Raw genomic sequence first — 18775 nt, 5'->3', positions numbered from 1 at the left:
GGAGACAAGATGACTAAATGCAATCAGGTATCATGAATGGAATTCTAAAACAGAGTAAAAGACATCAGTGGAAAATGATTGAAATTTAAATGATTCTAATTGTAATGTATCAATGTTGGTTTGCTAGTTGTGACAAATGCACCATGGTAAGTCAAGATGTTAATGCTGGGGAAAACTGGGTGAGAGATATATAGGAAATCTCTGTAACAAATCTACAAGTTTTCTGTAAATCTAAAGCCATTCTAAATTGCAAATTTATTTTTTAAATTTCTGTTCATCAAAAGACACCAATAAAAAAAAATACCATTAAGGGAAGGAAAAGACAAAAACACTGACTGGGAGAAAATATTTGCAATAAATACATCTAATAAAGAACTCAATTATTTTAGAAAAAAAAGCATACATAATACATACCATATAGACATAGATGCAAATGTATGTGTGGGGGGGAAGGAGGGGGGTATATGCATGCTCAGTCGCTTCAGTTGTGTCTGACTTTTTGCGATCCCATGGACTGCAGTCACCAAGCTCCTCTGTCCATGAGATTCTTCAGGCAAGAATACCAGAGTGGGTTGCCATTTCCTCCATATATATACATATATACACATATATAAACATACATACATCCAGTGGTATACCTTGGGCAGGGCAGTGGGCAAGTCTGCCCTGGGTATAGACAATAAAATGGTATACTGTTTGTAGAGAATGTAAAAGCAACAATTAAACCGACTGAAAGTCAGTCTACACTTCATTACCATGTACTAGAAATTCCAAACAATGTCAAAATAAAATACTCATCTAGAAAAACAAACAAACAAATTTTGTTAGTGTCCACAGATCTCAAGTAACCTAAGATCCTTTCAGAGAGTCTATGGGGTAAACAATTGTCATAATAGTATAAAACATTATTTGCCTTCTCACTGTGTTAATTATGTACACTGATGATCCAGAAGCAACGGTGAGTAAAACTGCTCACTCCTCAGCACCAGTCAGGGCAGTGTCACAGACTGCACTGGAACATTATATTCTTCACCACTAAACACAATTAACAACAATAAAAAAAAAAAACCTAGCCTCACTGAAAAATAGCCCTAATGAAATAGTAAACATTTTACTGAATCTTGACCCTTGAGCACTCATCTTTTTTCTGTAATGAAATGGAAAACAAAGCATTTCTGTTGTCTCAATGGTGCTTATTTGAATTGTGAGCTGATTTATCCACTTTTAAATGAAAACACCATTTTGACTTGAGAAGACAACTGAAAGACTATAGTTAATCAGACCTGGTGATTCAGCAGGCATTTTTCTTGAAAATGAACTAAGTGAGTCTGGCATTTCAAGGAAAACAACTTAAATATCTGCTCCTAAGATTTGAGCTTTCAAACCAAATCAAATGCTGAAAACACTGTAAGCTTGAAAGCTTCTGTGAGCTTACAAACTCTTCTGATGAGATCAGTGGTGATACTAACAAACGTGATATTTTTGCTATTGTAAAACCAAACATGTCAAAACAAAAAACAAACAAACAAAAACTAAATGTGTCAACATTTAGAAAAGCTTCATTAACTCCAAGAAGTAAGCAATATCTTCCAAATCACCAGTGCATAATGCTACAAAGTCATACACATGTAAAAAGATTCACTCAGAATGTAAGAAAGACCAACAGATTTTAATATAACAGTATGCAAAGTTCAATTATGTGATTTCAGGAAACATAAAATTAATGTGTAAGAAACTACTTCCTTTGTCAAGTTTTGGTGGAATATTAAAGAAGAGTACCTACATTATTTTTATTATTAAATAAAATAAAGAGGCTATTAGAATACCCTCTCCAACTACACATTTGTATAAAGCTAGATTTGTTTCATACACATTAACTAAAACAACATATTGCAATAGACTGGATGCAGAAGCATCTATGAGACTCCAGTTACATAAATGTAAAATGATATCATTCTTATATTTAATTTTCCTTTATTTTGGGAAATTAGTTTTTATGGATGTTACTATGTATTTTAATATACAGTGGATTTATTATATAATTTAAGACGGAAATTTGCTTTTAAAATAATTACACTTTTGAGGTGATTTTTGCCTGCAGGGTTGCTTCTCTGACATTTTGTTCACGGCTGCGATAAAGGCCATAAACTCCAAGGCTGAGGTGGCGCGGGCCCAGGCGGCCTTGGCTGTCAACATATGCACCGCCTGAGGGCTGCAGGATGTGTTGTGGACCAACTTGGGTCCCAAGGGCACCATGAAAATGCTTGTTTCTGGGGCAGGAGATGTCAAACTCACCAAAGATGGCAATGTGCTGCTCCATGAGATGCAAATTCAACACCCAACAGCTTCCCTGATGGAAAAGTAGCAACAGCCCAGGATGACATTACAGGAGATGGTACTACTTCAAATGTTCTAATCATTGGAGAGTTACCAAAACAAGCTGATCTTTACATTTCTGAGGGCCTGCACCCTAGAATAATAGCTGAAGGCTTTGAAATTGCAAAAACAAAGGCACTTGAAGTTTTGGAACAAGTTAAAATTAAAAAAGAGATGAAGAGAGAAATCCTTTTAGATGTGGCTGGAACATCTCTACAAAATAAGGTTCATCCTCAACTGGCTGATGTGTTAACAGAGGCTGTGGTGGATTCTGTTTTGGCAATCAGGAGACCGAATTATCCTATTGATCTCTTCATGGTAGAAATCATGGAGATGAAGCATAAATCAGAAATGGATACAAAGTTGATCAAAGGGTTAGTTCTGGATCATGGATCATCATCCACATATGCAGAAACAAGTAGATATGCATTTATCCTTACCTGTAATGTATCACTAGAATATGAAAAAACTGAGGTGAGCTCTGGTTTCTTTTATAAGACTGCAGAAGAGAAAGAGAAATTGGTAAAAGCTGAAAGAAAATTTATTGAAGACAGAGTATAAAAAATAATAGACTTGAAAGACAAAGTCTGTGCTCAGTCCAATAAAGGATTTGTTGTCATTAATAAAAAGGGAATTGATCCCTTTTCCTTACAAAACATGGCATTTTAGCTCTTCGTTGCACAAAAAGAAGAAACACGGAAAGACTCTCGCTTGTGGTGGAGTGGCTGTGAATTCTGTTGAAGACCTCAGTGGAGATTGCTTGGGATATGCTGGTCTTATATATGAATATACATTAGGTGAGGAAAAGTACACTTTTATTGAGGACTACATTAACCCTCGCTCTGTCACCTTGTTGGTTAAGGGACCAAATAAGCATACTCTCACACAAATCAAGGATGCTGTAAGGGATGGACTTCATGCCATCAAAAATGCCATTGAAGATGGTTGTGTTGTTCCGGGAGCAGGCAATAGCTGAAGCTCTAGTTACATACAAGCACACGATACAAGGAAGAGCTCGTCTTGGAGTCCAAGCTTTTGCTGATGCTTTACTCATTATCCCTAAGGTTCTTGCTCAGAATTCTGGTTATGACCTGCAGGAAACACTAGTAAAAGTTCAGGCTGAGCATTCAGATTCAAAACAACCAGTCGGCATAGATCTGAATACAGGTGAGCCAATGGAAGCAGCAGATGCAGGGGTGTGGGATAATTATTGTGTAAAAAAACAACTTCTTCACTCTTGCACTGTGATTGTCACCAACATTCTCCTGGTTGATGAAATTATGCGAGCTGGTATGTCTTCTCTCAAAGGGTGACTGAGTTCAAAATCAACTCTTCCAGAAGCTGAGACTCAGCATATTTTACATCCAATTCCCATTATGGAGCCTGAGCCATTCTTAATTTTGACACAATAAATGCAGTTTATATTTGTTGGTTTTAAAAAATAAAATAAAATAATTACACTTTTTCTCAGTTTTCATTTCTAACAAGGTCAATGTCAAATAGATATAATTCACATAAACAAAAGATATATTGACATATATCTATGTCAATAGATAAAATTCACATAAACAAAACACTGGACTTCCCTGGCAGTTCAGTGGTTAAAACCCCCATGCCCTACACACCAAGGAAACCAGATCTGAAAGAGCCACATGCACCCCAATGTTCATCGCAGCACTGTTTATAATAGCCAGGACATGGAAGCAACCCAGATGCCCATCAGCAGACGAATGGATGAGGAAGCTGTGGTACATATACACCATGGAATATTACTCAGCCATTAAAAAGAATTCATTTGAATCAGTTCTAATGAGATGGATGAAACTGGAGCCCATTATACAGAGCGAAGTAAGCCAGAAAGATAAAGACCATTACAGTATACTAACACATATATATGGACTTTAGAAAGATGGTAACGATAACTCTATATGCAAAACAGAAAAAGAGACTCAGATGTATGGAACAGACTTGTGGACTCTGGGAGAAGGCAAGGGTGGGATGTTTCAGGAGAACAGCATTGAAACATGTGTATTATCTAGGGTGAAACGGATAACCAGCTCAGGTTGGGTACATGAGACAAGTGCTCGGGCCTGGTGCACTGGGAAGACCCAGAGGGATCGGGTGGAGAGGGAGGTGGGAGGGGGGACTGGGATGGGGAATACATGTAAATCCATGGCTAATTCATATCAATGTATAACAAAAACTACTGTAATGATGTAAAGTAATTAGCCTCCAACTAATAAAAATTTAAAAAAAAAAAAAAAACCCCATGCCCCCACTGTAAGCATCATGAGTTCTATCCCTGGTTGGGGAACCTAGATCCTACATGCCCTTTGGCAAGACCAAAAAAAAAAAAAAAAAAAAAAGGCAAAGAGCTCAAAAATTTGTAAGAGTGCAATGAAGTCCTGAGACTAAAAAGTTTGAGCACTGCTCTTTTAGAACAACTGCTATTAATATTGTTGAATTTTAGTAATACGTTTAAGCATTAAATTAGCACATATTTATTGCTCTCTGTAATGAACATTTATTCTACGTGGAAGTTCATTCAAAGAACTTTACTTCTTCAGTTAGCTCACTACACACAGACTCGTTACATGCATGTCATTTCGGAGTAAATTCTCAACTCAGAATCATTCAAGCTTACATCATGCATAGCAGTTTCTATCACCACCTCTGGAGTATTACACATTCCTACTTTCAAACAGTGGATTCAAAATAAAATGATAGAACAGTCATCGTAGAAACAAACAGAACTCAAGTACTTTTGCTTACAATTTAAAACAATGAAATAGTGTAAACTCTTCCATGTAAATTTTTTGTTAAGAATGAGTTTTAGTTCAAGAAATATTTTGCTAAATTTCAATAATGTCTGTAAAACTGAAATGTATTCTTTCAAAATTGTCCATTGTTTTTAATCTGAAGAATAAATCAAGAAAATAATTATTTTTGTCATAGAGAGGAGGGGGACATTAACAAACAATATCCTCTTAGGGCATCATATACATTTGGTAATCATTGCTACCACAACACTGAATGATAAGATATTGGATATTTTCCTCCCAAGTTCATTGCCAAAGGCCTTTATTAATGATATCCATAGCACCTATATTCATATGTCCTTTTTTTCTGATTATTCTGATTATTCCACTAAAAATTATAATTGTGAGATACATCTATGTTGTTGCAGACACCAGTAGTTCGATTTCTTCAGTTTTCTCAGTCTGGGGTCATTTTTCACAATCTCAATCATGTCAACTCAAGTGAATCCCTCTCAACTCCTTATGCAATTAAGGTGCTCCTTTACATCTCATAGCATTTTTGTAGGTTTGTAACTCAACTTGATCACTTATCACATTGAAGTTAGTCTATTATCTCTTTTAAGCTAGAGAGCTGGAGAACCCCTCTCCTAGCCCAGGGCCTGACACATAATAGGATCTTATTTATATTATTCAGGTTTCTCCATCAAAGCAGAACCAGTAGGAATATAGCTATATCTATTCATATCCATGTCTACAGCTGTCTATCTGGGCTGTCCCGGTGGCTCAGACCATAAAGAATCTGTGTGCAATGCAGGAGACCTGGGTTCAATCCCTGGGTTGGGAGAAGAGAATGTCCCTGGAGAAGAGAACAGCTACCCACTCCAGTATTCTTGCCTGGAGAATTCCACTGGAACCCGGCAGGCTCAGTCCATGGGGTCACAAAGACTGGGACACAACTGCATGATTTGCACTTTATAACTGTCTGTTTACACACACACACACACACACACACAACTATACAGCTGGAAACACAGCCAAGCTGATGATGAAGTCTGGAAGCCTAAGAAGGACCAAGACGGCTAATAGTGTAGTTCAAGACCAAATGCCAACAGGCTTAAAACCCAGGAAAAGCCCAGGTTTCAACTTAACTCCAAAGGCAGGAAAGAACAGCTATTCTACCTTGAAGTCCTTCGACAGAAGGAGTTCGCTCTTATTCAGCCTTTTTGTATTATTTGGGCCTTCTACTAATGGGATGAGGTCCTCCCACATTAGAAAGTAATCTGCTTTACTCAGCCTACTATTTAGCTGTTAAAGTCATGCATAAACATCCTCACAGAAAACCCCAAATAATGTTTAACCAAATATCTGAGCATCTTGTGGCCAAATCAGGCTGACACACAAAATTAACTATCATATTAATTAATGCTTTTCTGTCTGCACTAGTCTTTGCCATCCATATTTCAGAAGAATATACACATAAAAATCATATTTATAAAGCAGAGCAAAATAAGGCTAATGAGGGGTGTTCGGGATTTGAGTTTTACTTCCTCTAAGAGTCAGCTTTTTACCTGAGGAGTGAGGCATGAGTAAGATTCTGATAAGAGAAGACTGTGTTATTTGAGAGGCAGGATATTATAGACATAAGAAACAACTTCAACCCAACAGGCTCTTTCCCAGTTTGCATTCAGATCACATTGGTAAAGCAAAGTCTTTGCCTAAAGAAGATTGCTGAGACTGATACTCAGATAACTAAACATACAAGGAGCTACCCAGCCTGGGAGAAATTCAAAAATTTCTCTAGTGCTAGAATATCCATAGCTGTTATCCTAAAGGACTAGTCTTGGCTCTGAATTAGTTACCATGGAGACCACCTAAACCTTATGATTTTCCTTAGAGATGTCCAAGAAAACTCAGACAGATACCTATTCAGAAAATATTCTGATACACATCTTCACACCAAAATGAAGGACTAGGTCCTTTGCAGAAAACAAAAGCAATGGTGTTGATGCAAGGATGTGAAAGCTTGTTTCACTGAAAGTGCAAATCTTGCTAAGTAACTATAATCACTATTTGTGTTCTATTTCACTTTTCTGATTTCTAAGTAAAACATGTTTATTTTAGAAAATTGGGAAAATACATAAAAACACAAAAAAGAAACTTAAAATTATCCATAGTCTTTTTTCTCCTTTTATGATGAGAAGAGTAAAAAGTAAAACATGCAAGCTTTTCCTCCTCCCCTCCAATCTCACCAACTCCTTCCCTGAGATAACCATCTTTACTGATTTGATCCTTATCAGCCCTGCCAATTTCTCTCCTGCTTATTCATTCATTTATTGATTCCAACGAACCTTACTGAGTGGGCACCGTTCACTAAGACTCTAAACACCAGATTTAAATGCCAGTGACACAGCTGTAAGATCTCTGTTCCCAGGAGTTACACTGTGGTGAGAGAACTCACAATAAACCAGTAAACAATACATAAACAAAAAATACCAGCTAGTAATAAATGTTATATAGAAAATAAGATGGCATTATTATACCTGATATTAAATACTGTGAAGATAAAATCAGCCAAGTGAAGACTGGGGAGATCAGAGAGGGAGCAGGGAGGATGCGATTCCTTAAAGAAATACAAAAAGGCCAGTGTGGCTCTTTAACATGGAGGGAGGGAGTTAGGAGATGCTTTTGAAGACATAAGCCAGGGAAACATCATGGAGGATGTGACATCATCCTTCCTTTGGGAAGAAGAATGTCAAAAGAATTCGGCCTTTAAGTGCAAGGGGGAAGACATTGAAGAGTTTTAAGAGGGGAGTGATATGCTCTGATCTGCATGTTCTAAATTTTTACTCTGGCTTCACTGTGGAGAATATACCAAGAGCAAAGATTCCCAACATGAGGTCATGCGGTACACAGACACTCCCAAGAAATCCGCAAATACAATCAGGGGGTTCATTACCTTAAATGGGAGAAAATTACCTGGCCTGGTCCCATAAAGACATAAAAACTCTCAATATGGTTCTATTTTGTCTTGCTCCAATTCCTCTTTTCAAAATACCCTCTCTGATTTCCAGAGTGCCATAGTGGCAGGATTCCCTATTTTATAGGCAGGCTCTTCCTTTTTTCTGGTTTTTCCCTTAAGATAGTGTTTAAATCTAAACCCTAGTGGAGGCCCACTAACTTAAAAGGCTTAGATTCAAAGACAAACCTAGTCTTATGTCAAGTAACCAGACTGAGAGTGACTTCGGGGTCAGGGTAAGAAGAATCGCCAGAATTTGAACTCAGCATGTCTACAGTTCACCCCAACTCATCTCAGAGTCTGGTTCCCTGTGAACAACTGCAGAAGAGTAGCAGATTTTTTTTTTTTTTAATACCTTATAATAAGACAGGAAAATGGGACATGAGAAGGACACCTGTAGAGGAAGAAGAAATCAAATGGCTTTTGAAACTGTTTACTTAGAAGTCTTTCCCAAACATGGGCACTAGTTAAATATACAACTTCCTGTGCTCCACCCCAGACATACTGACTCAGATTATCTAAAGACTGGGCCCAAAAATCACCTCTAGTGATAATAATCTGACCATTTCAAAAACACTATATAATATATTTGTGGGGAATAATCTAGAATACCCAAGGAACATGATACCTATCCAAGCCTAGACTGAGAAAACACAACCTTACTCCTTTACCCCTCACACATGGTTTTTGGCTTAAATAATTGTGGGCATTTTCACTGGCATATTACTTAGAAGGGTGACTAGCATATTAATAAATGAAACAATTTATATTCAATAAAACCACTGAGATTACTGACACTGAAAAAAAGAATGACTTAATTTATCTTCCATTGTACCCTTCAAGATGTAAAATTATTTCTTTTCATGCTGCCAGAACAAGTGGACTCCATTTAGTGTGGCCGAGGACCATACAGTTTATTAAATGACACTTGGGAGCCCTCATAAAAGTGATTAATATATGTGCACTCAGTTTTGAGTACAGTCATTTTTCAGACAGTCTATTGTTTCTATACCCAGAGAAACAACTTTTGCGTGTGTGAGCTTTGTAGGAGAAAGATCTGTTTTTCAAAAGAATCATAGAACATTAGAGAATTAGATTTGGTGATCTCATCCAGCCTCAAGGCTTTAAACCCTATATATATATACTGCTGGCTCCAAATTCATATCTCGAGCCCTGACCTCTCCCTGAACCTCAGATTATTATATCCAACTGTTTACATGACATCTACACTTTAATAAGCATTTAAAACTTTACAAACTGAAAATGAACTTTTGATCTTCCCCACATCCCTCATACTTTTCCATCTCAGTTAATAACATTTTCTCCAGTTGCACAATCACCTTTGATTCTTCTTTCTCTCTCACTCCACATCCAAATCCAAAGAAATCCTTTCTAATTTTCCTTTATAATATATAAATAACCCACCACTTCTCAATACCTTTACTGTAACCAGCCCAAGCCACCATCAGCACTCTCCCGGGTAAGTATAGGAGACTTTTAACTGACCCTCTTTGCTTCCACATTTGTTCCCTTCCACCTACCTATAAAAGAGCAGCTAGGGGTTCTTATTTAAGTTTTTACTTATTATGGAAGTTTTCAACAAATACAAAATAAGGGAGAACACCATAATGAAACCCCACACTTACTTATCATCCAGCTTTGACGGCTTTCAGTGCATGGCTGTTTTTGCTTCAGCTATATCATCATCTATTTTCTGTCTGCCAGAATGGAACCCTTGTTCAAACCCTCCGATGACATCCTATCTTACTCAAAATAAAATCCAAGGACTTCCCTGGTGGCCCAGTGGTTAAAGTCTGTGCTCCCAATACAGGGGGCCTGGGTTTATCCCTGGTCAGGGAACTAGTTTCCACATGCTGCAACTAAGAGTTCACATGCCCCAACTAAGATCAAAGACACTGTGAGGTGCAATTAAGACTTGGCAGAGCCAAAAGAAAAAAAAAAAAAAACTTTAAAAATCTATTTTTTAAAAAAATTCAGAATCCTCTAGCAGCGCTCAAGTGATCTCAGTCTCCCTCACCTGTCTACCCTCACCTGTCACATTAGCTCCCAGCTAATCACTCAATCACATCAGGATGTTCCTCCAAGACAAAGTCTTGTAGGCTTTGTATTTGCTTCCTCTTCCCGGAAGGCACACTCCCCTACTGCTACCTCCAAAAATATTCCCCTGGCAAGCATGTTCCCTGCCTCCCTGAGGTCTTTAGTTTCCTACAGCCTGGTTCCACTGACTGTTTTCAGAGTTTGAATCAAATAATTAGCCTTGAGTTTTCTACAGATTGGCTACTCAGAGTTGAGTTTGAAAGTCCACACGGTTCGCCTCTCAGCTACTCATCCATCCATAATTATGTAGATGGGAACACCCATCCAGTGACCTCTACTTGATGAGATGCAACTATCCTTTGTTCTCTAGTGGATCTTCCCTACCCAGGGATTGAACCAAAGTCTCCTCCATTGCAGGTGGATTCTTTACCAACTGAGCTATCAGGAAAGCCCTTGTAAAAAGGCACTCTCATCTTTTCCCTGGGTAACTGGTATGCTTCCCATCACACTTAGACCAACTGGTGATTGATATACATACTGATTTAAAGAACCACTACTTCCAATCCTTCTTGAAGGTTAAAGCAACTCACTTGTCGGCCACAATAAGAACTCTGAATTTTATTCTTAGTGCTGCGCTACAACACGGTAAGAGTTCAAGAAATGCTCTCTATTATTAAAGCTGATTTTAACAAACAAAAATCGGTGGTCAATATACTTCATGACACTGAACTATACACTTTATTATTTTTTTTTGAACTATACACTTTAAAGTGGTTCGAAAGTTAAGTTTTATGTCACGCGTACTGTCTGACAACAAAAACACAAAATAAACATTGGGCTCTTCAAGGGACTAGAAGCAGGCACATAACCTTCACTAGGCTTGGAGGCTTCCACCACTCTGCCCCCAACTCCTCCTGCACCTCAGAGATCCAGGTGAGCGGAGTTAGAGGCCTGAGGCCACCTCCCTCTCCACACTGCCTCAGGGTATGAGCCCGATGTATTGACTCACCATTTGTGACTCAGTACCCAGGGGAAAGCGGTCGCAAGTCAGCTATGAACCACTTGCGTCTGCAGGAGCAAAGTCATCCTTCCCGGCATCCTCTGGGTGGGCGTGGTGCCTCCTGGGAGAGGTCTTCCCACTTGATACTGCACCTGCTTGGTGCTCTGCCTTGCCTCACTAGTATCCCTGCCCTTGGGTGGGGTCTGGAGGACACTTCCCCTAATCTTGCTCTTGCACGAAGCTGTAATTCCTTTCTTATATTGCCCAGGCCTCCTAATTTAGGTCCCAAGGCACTGCGGCCAGCCCAATCTTTCTACAACACACAAGCCCCATTCCTTAATAATGGCCCTTCCCTACATCATTTTAGCCTCTCCTTGGACTCCCTGACTTTCTTAAAGCATTCTTAACATTTTTTTAGAGCTTTGGATGTGGCAAGCCTGGTGGTAAGTGATTTACATCCACTGTCTGTTTAAATTTGTGATAGAATTTTAACTAGTAAGTTGGAAGCATCTACAGTAATTTCACAGGAAGAGTTGATGGTAATCATAGTTCAGGTTTCTGCAATACTGACAGTAGTCTTAGAAAAATGAGAGATGGAGAGGGAGGGAGGGAAGGAAGGAAAGAAGGAAGGTCATTAGAGCTAGTATTTTTCATAAAATGTGTTCGATGAGAGGATTTCAACAAATTCTATGGTAAGTATTAGCATAATGTTATTTTGACAAAATGTTGAAATGTGGTGTGGATTGGGGTACAGAGCAAGGACTGTGTAACTTCTTGAACAAGTACACCTGAAGAATACTCAATTAGTAGACAGTGATTGGTTAATACTGAATAGTTCCTATGGGCTAGTCACCAGACTAAATGCTTTACCTGCTTTAATCCCATTTAATCCTCCCTGAGACTCTATAGGTTTATTATAATTCCTTGCCTCTTTTACAAATTAGGAAGCTGAGGCATTTATTAGTTAAATAACTTCTGCACTCCACAACTAGTAATCAATAGAAATGGAACTTGGACTCTAACGGATTCCTATCAGTGCACTTAACAGGCATACTGTCTCAACAGTAACTTGACTGGAGCACTCCATCTTTATACACTATCAATTTTTATTTATAATTTGGATAAAAATATACATGGTGTGCTGATCAAATTTAAGCCTAATCTATAGCAGGGAGGAGAAGCTAAAATTTTAGAAAGGTCAGACTAGGATTCAAAATTATATCAATAGGTTTTTTGTGGTGCTAGAACAGATAACAACTGATATTTACAATTTATTTACGCAGGATTTCTCACCCTCAAGGCAATTAACATTTGGGGCTGGATAATCGTTTGCTGTGAGGACCTGTCCTGTGCACTGTAAGATATTTAGCAGCATCCTTGGCCTGGAATGCTTGAAGTCAATGGACCTTAGGAAGCATCACTACGAACAAAGCTAGTGGAGGTGATGAATTCCAGTTCAGCTATTTCAAATCCTAAAAGATGATGCTGTGAAAGTGATACACTCAATATGTCAGCAAATTTGGAAAACTCAGCAGTGGCCACAGGACTGGAATAAGTCAGTTTTCATTCCAATCCCAAAGAAGGGCAGTGCCAAAGAATGTTCAAACTACCACACAATTGTACTCATCTCACATGCTGGTAAAGTAATACTCAAAATTCTCCAAGTTAGGCTTCAACAGTACGTGAACCATGAAATTCCAGATGTTCAAGCTGGATTTAGAAAGGGCAGAGGAAACAAATCAAATCGCCAACATCTGCTGGATCATCAAAAAAGCAAGAGAGTTCCAGAAAAACATCCACTTCTGTTTTATTGACTATGCCAAAGCCTTTGACTGTGTTTATCACAACAAACTGTGGAAAATTCTGAAAGAGATGGGAATACCAGACCACCTGACCTGCCTCCTAAGAAATCTGTGTTCAGGTCAAGAAGCAATAGTTAGAACTGGACATGGAACAATGGACTGGTTCCAAATAGGGAAAGGAGTATGTCAAGGCTGTATATTGTCACCCTGTTTATTTAACTTATATGCAGGGTACATCATGCATGTACCAGATGTTACTTTACCAACAAAGGTCCATCTAGTCAAAGCTATGGTTTTCCCAGTAGTCATGTATGGATGTGAGAGTTGGACCATAAAGAAAGCTGAATGCCGAAGAAGTGATGCTTTTGAACTATGGTGTTGGAGAAGACTTTTGAGAGTCCCTTGGATTGCAAGGAGATCCAACCAGTCGATCCTGAAGGAAATCAGTCCTGTATATTCATTGGAAGGACTGATGCTGAAGCTGAAACTCCAATACTTGGGCCACCTGAGGCTAAGAACCAACTCATTTGGAAAGACCCTGATGCTGGGAAAGATTGAAGGTGGGAGGAGAGAAGGATGATACAGAATGAGATGGTTGGATGGAGTCACCGACACAAAAGACATGAGTTTGAGTCGGCTCTGGGAGTTGGTGATGGACAGGGAAGCCTGGCATGCTGCAGTCCATTGGATCACAGAGTCGGATATGACTGAGCAACTGAACTGAACTTGGCCTCTATATGCTATTAACGGCTTCCAGTTGTGACAACCAAAATTGTCTCCAAACACTGCCATTGTAACTGAGTAGGACCTTATGAGGGCTTCCCAGAATGGACCCCCGATCCATGTCCTCTTACTGCTTTTTGTCTGTAGAAAAACTTCAAACAATAAATTTAATCAGAGAAGTGAGAAAGTGCAGAAAAGAAAACAGGCAAGCAAGACAAAATAGTAATACTTTAGCCATTAAACAAAGTCAAAGATCTTTAGTTCTTCCTCATGGACTATAGATAATATTCTGAGCTGTCCTTTGAATTGCAGATACTGGAACTCCTACTAGATGAAAGGAGTTAATGCTATGCCACCCAGAAGCATGTAGATCCCAGACCTGTTGGAACCAGAAGGTTAATGACCCAGACTCCCAATTACTTCACCACCAACCAATCAGAAGAAAGTCCATAAACTGATCACACCTTGCTCTTTGAACACTGTAAAACTCCTCACTATCATTTCCCGGGCAGGACACAGTTTTCAGGGGATTAGCCCACTGTGGCCCCCTTTGCCTGGCAAGGCAATAAGGCTATTCTTTTCTACTTCACCACAAAATTCAGTCTTTCAGATTTAATCTGGCACCCTCCAGTGTACAGAGGTCAAATTTCAGCAACACTGAGTGTCACCCAGGTATAAAAAATCACCACTGACTAAGAACCACTGATTTAGTCTTTTGCCACATATTGTTTTTATTTAATTATCGTAATTCTGGTAAGAGGTAGGTAAAGTTGAAATTGAAACCAAAGCTATCAGATTCTGAGTTCCAAGCTCTCATCAAAATGAGACTAAGAGATTAATGTAAATTGCTGCACTTCGAGCCAAACAACAAAAGTATAAGCCCAAGGTGAGAGAATTAGGAGTTAGCACCAGTGGAAGAAAAGGTATTTAGATGAGTAAGGACTAAATAATCCTAGCCAACATTTGTCAAGGCCTTACACCTTTTCAGCTTCTGCTGTGTTCTAGGTACACAAATGCATTTAATCCTCACAAGTAGCTCCACAAGATAGATATTATAATCCCTATTTTGGAGTACAATAACATTGAAGTTTAAGCACATAGCATAACATAGTGGCAGAGGTAAAATGACAATGCCATGTTTTGAATTCAAGAAGTCTGACTCTAGAGTCAATGCTCTGAGCTACTAAGTAATGTTTCTCACACATGCACATAAAGGAACCATCACAATAATGTGGCTGGGAGAAGAATACTAGAGTATATATGTTACCCAACAAAACTAGGTCCACTCACCTGTGCACAGTAAAGCCAATCTACTGACCTCGGGTTGTGGTGAATGAAAGTGGTGACAATGCTCAAAAATCCCTAAGTCCTGCATAGGTTTGGGTAAAGAGTTCTTTTAGATAAAATCTGAGGCTGGGGGGGGGTGCAGTCTGCAGAATATGTGATACTCCTCTGATTGGTTGGTAGGGAAGTTACAGGATGGTGTTCCAGGAATATCAATCATTAGTCTTCTGGTTCCAGCCAGTCTGAAGGCCATGGATTTATGCAAAATCTGAAGTTACCACCCTCTATTTGGGGTGAGGGTGTGTGTGTGGGGGGATCACCTAGTTCCTGTAGAATAACTCAGAAATGTATCTGACTGTTATGTATATCTCTTGAGGAGGAACCAGGACACTGCTCTGTTGCTGCACTATTATTTCCTTTCCTTTGTTTCTGAATTCCCTCACTCTAATTAGTAATTATTTGCATCTGCCCTTTGGAATTCAGGGAAGGTCTAGGAGGCTGAAAACTGTTTCCTCCAAATCACATATGGGGGACACGGAAGTGCCTTTGTGCCCTGGAGTGTCCCGCAGGTCCTGCTCAGTTTCAACCCCCTTTCTTTGATACTCCTCAATCTTGAGGGGAACACGTGCTGAACCAGAAAGGGAATAACATTTTGGATAGAGAAATTAACCATTAACTTGGCAGAGGAACTCAGTTTTAGGGGGACTTGGGTTCGATGCCTGGGTTGGGAAGATCCCCTGGAGGAGGGCATGACAACCCACTCCAGTATTCATGCCTGGAGAATTCCATGGATGGAGGAGCCTGGCGGGCTATATAGTCCATAGGGTTGCAAAGAGTTGGACATGACTGAAGCGACTTAGCATGCACAGTTTCATATTTCATATTTTCATATCCTGTTCTGATGGTTAAGATGCACATAATATACAAATGTCAGCTGGAATTGCACAGGTCCTTAAGTATTTGAGCTGATGGGAGTCCACATCTCAAGGAATGTCAAAGGAGAGTTCTGTAGACTCCACAGTCTCCAGGCTCCAGTGTGTACAAGTTGTTTGTATTTTGCATTGTATCAACTCAGATGGTGAACTGAGTTCCTTTCATACAATCTGACCCAAAGCTTTCCAGGATACAGTGAACTTCATTGAGATCTGTTACACAGTAAGCATGGCAGCAGATTCTATAATCACATATTAGATATTTCTGTACTGAAATCCCTTCAGACAGGAAAACAGGATTTCCTGGGGTAAGCATCTTTCCTCTCTTCATCCCGTCCTTTCTAAACTACAAATAATCCTTCTTTATTATGGAGAGCAACCTGCTCTTCCCAAAGTGCAAGGGCTTTTTGTTTCTCAGATACAAAGTTTAAAATCTTTATTACACTTGAAATTTCTTCTTTGTTCTTCTCCACTGGCTAGACCGGTATTTCTCAACCAAGGCTAATTTTGTCCCTAGGGGGCATTTGTAGACAATTTTGTCTGTCACAGCTGCGGGAGGGAGGTGTTGTGTTACTGACATCTAGTTCACAAAGGCCAGTGATGGTGCTATTCTACTGGCAACACACAGGACAGTCTCCCGCAGCAAAGAATTATCTGATCTAAAATGTTAGTAGTTCCAAAATTGAGGAACTCTATGCCATTGAAGAACAGAAAGATTTTCCAGAAGAAATGCAAAGATGGTAATGAAAGAACTTAAGACTGTACCAAATGAGAAATGGCTAGAGGAACCATAATGGTTTAACATAGAAAAAGGGGCAACATGGGAGAATTTAAAGATAAAATTTATTTTTGAGTAGGCTCCAGTAGTTTCCCTGGTGGCTCAGCTGGTAAAGAATCCACCTGCAACACGGGAGACCTGGATTCTATCCCTGGGGTGGGAAGATCCCCTGGAGAAGGGAACAGCTACTCACTCCAGTATTCTGTTCTGGAGAATTCCATGGACTATCGTCCATGGGGTCGCAAAGAGTCGGACATGACTGAGCGACTTTCACTTCACAGACTCCAGTAAGTAGTTATTCTGGGCAATGTTGTATGGCTTGAAATTATGAATATATCACAATTTTTTAAAAAAACTACATAACTGAATCTCCTGTGTCCATTTGGTACCTTTTCTTGTACTGTTTCATTTCTTCCCAAACTACAGAAATATGAAGAAAACTTTCTTTATACACTTGTTACTATAAGGAAACACTGTGCTGATATTGCCAACATTAAATGTTTTATTATTATTTTGCTTGTGGGGGAATAGAGAATTCAAGGCCCTTAAAAATTTTGATTAGTACTTTCCTGGACAAAAGAAATATATTCCTAAGTGGTGAGCCATTCCAGAGAACCTTAGAAAAAATTATTTTAAAAATGACAACCGGGAATTCCCTGGCAGTCCAGTGTTTACAACATGGAGCTTTCAATGCCAAGGGCCTGGGTTCAATACCTGTGTGAGGAACTAAGATCCCACAGACTGCCTTGGCATGACCAAATAATAATAATAAAAAATTTTGGGTGCATAATCTTTCCAGAGTAGGTGTAAGTTATGTGACAAATCAGGCTCCCCTCGTTTTACAATGTATGTTCTTAGTTCTACTTGAAGGGAAGGTGGAGATGCCCTTTGCCATTCTATCAGTTTTGCGGTTTAACACTTATATTAAAAATGAGGATTTAATCCAGTGCAATTGATTTCTTGGGAAATGATTTGAGCATAATGCAGATTCGGAATTTGTATGCAATTTTGTCTGTGAAAACCCTAGGTGAATATAGAAAACTGCACACACTGAACTGTACTCTGAAATTACCAGTTTACACCTAGGCTGTGCTTCTCATGGACTATTTACGGGCAATGACTGAGTACAGCAGAGAGTAGAGATCTAAAGCAGACCAATTTCTAGGAGATGGGGACTCATCCGACATGTCCCCTTGGCTCAAAAATTCCACACTAGCTTTGCTGAAAGTTTCTTAAAGTTGCACCAAGGTCTAAGACTTTTCCTACCTAACCTCCCTTCTCTTCTCCACAGGGCTTAGACCTTGCACTGCAGTCTGGCAGTTCTAGCATCCTCTGTTCTCTTCCACTTTTCCCTCAAGTATTTTCCCCAATAAATCTTCTATTCATCTTATTCTGCCTTTACATTTGTTTGTCAGAGTACCAAACCTAACACAAGAATCAAAGCGGACATAGGGGGAAAAAAATGGCCACATGATGATGGCAATTGTTGAAGGTAGATAATGGGTCCGTCTGACCATCCACTATACTCTCGAATGAATAGGAAGTCCATTATACTTCCATTTTGAATCTGTGTTAAAACTTCCATAGTAAAAAAAAAAAAAAAACTTCCATAAGTGAAAAATTCAAAATGGCAGGAAGGAAGCAGGGGATGGAGGAAGAGAGGAAGGAAGGGAAGAAAAGAGTGAGTGACAAACCTGAATGAGACGGTCACTCAGGCTCAAAATACCTTGCTTTGTAACCACTGATTCATCACATGAGATCAGGCATTTTATTTTTATCATTTTTATTATTTTTTGGGCTGAATGGCATGTGAGATCTTAGCTCCCTGACCAGGGACTGAACCCTCAACCCCTGCAATGGAAGGAAAGAGTCGTAACCACTGGCTTGCCAGGGAATTTCCCCAAATGAGCATTTTAAAAGCAGATGAACTGTGGGGATTTCCCTGGTGGTCCACTGGTTAAGACTGCTGGCTTCCATTGCAAGGGTCATGGGTTCAATTCCTAATTGGGGAACTAATATCCCTCAGGCTGAGTGGCACAGCTTAAAA

The 18775-nt window shown here is 39.3% G+C and overlaps 1 pseudogene; it reads left to right on the top strand.

The window, feature by feature from the left end:
- Positions 1–931: 931 nt before the first annotated feature.
- LOC110139352 (T-complex protein 1 subunit zeta-2 pseudogene) lies at positions 932–3755 on the top strand (annotated as a pseudogene).
- Positions 3756–18775: the final 15020 nt, after the last annotated feature.

Source organism: Odocoileus virginianus, chromosome 7 (assembly GCF_023699985.2).
Source record: "Odocoileus virginianus isolate 20LAN1187 ecotype Illinois chromosome 7, Ovbor_1.2, whole genome shotgun sequence".
NCBI classification, from domain to species: Eukaryota; Metazoa; Chordata; class Mammalia; order Artiodactyla; family Cervidae; genus Odocoileus; species Odocoileus virginianus.
Note: the sequence above shows the minus strand (reverse complement) of the source record. Positions and strands in the feature narration are given on the sequence as shown.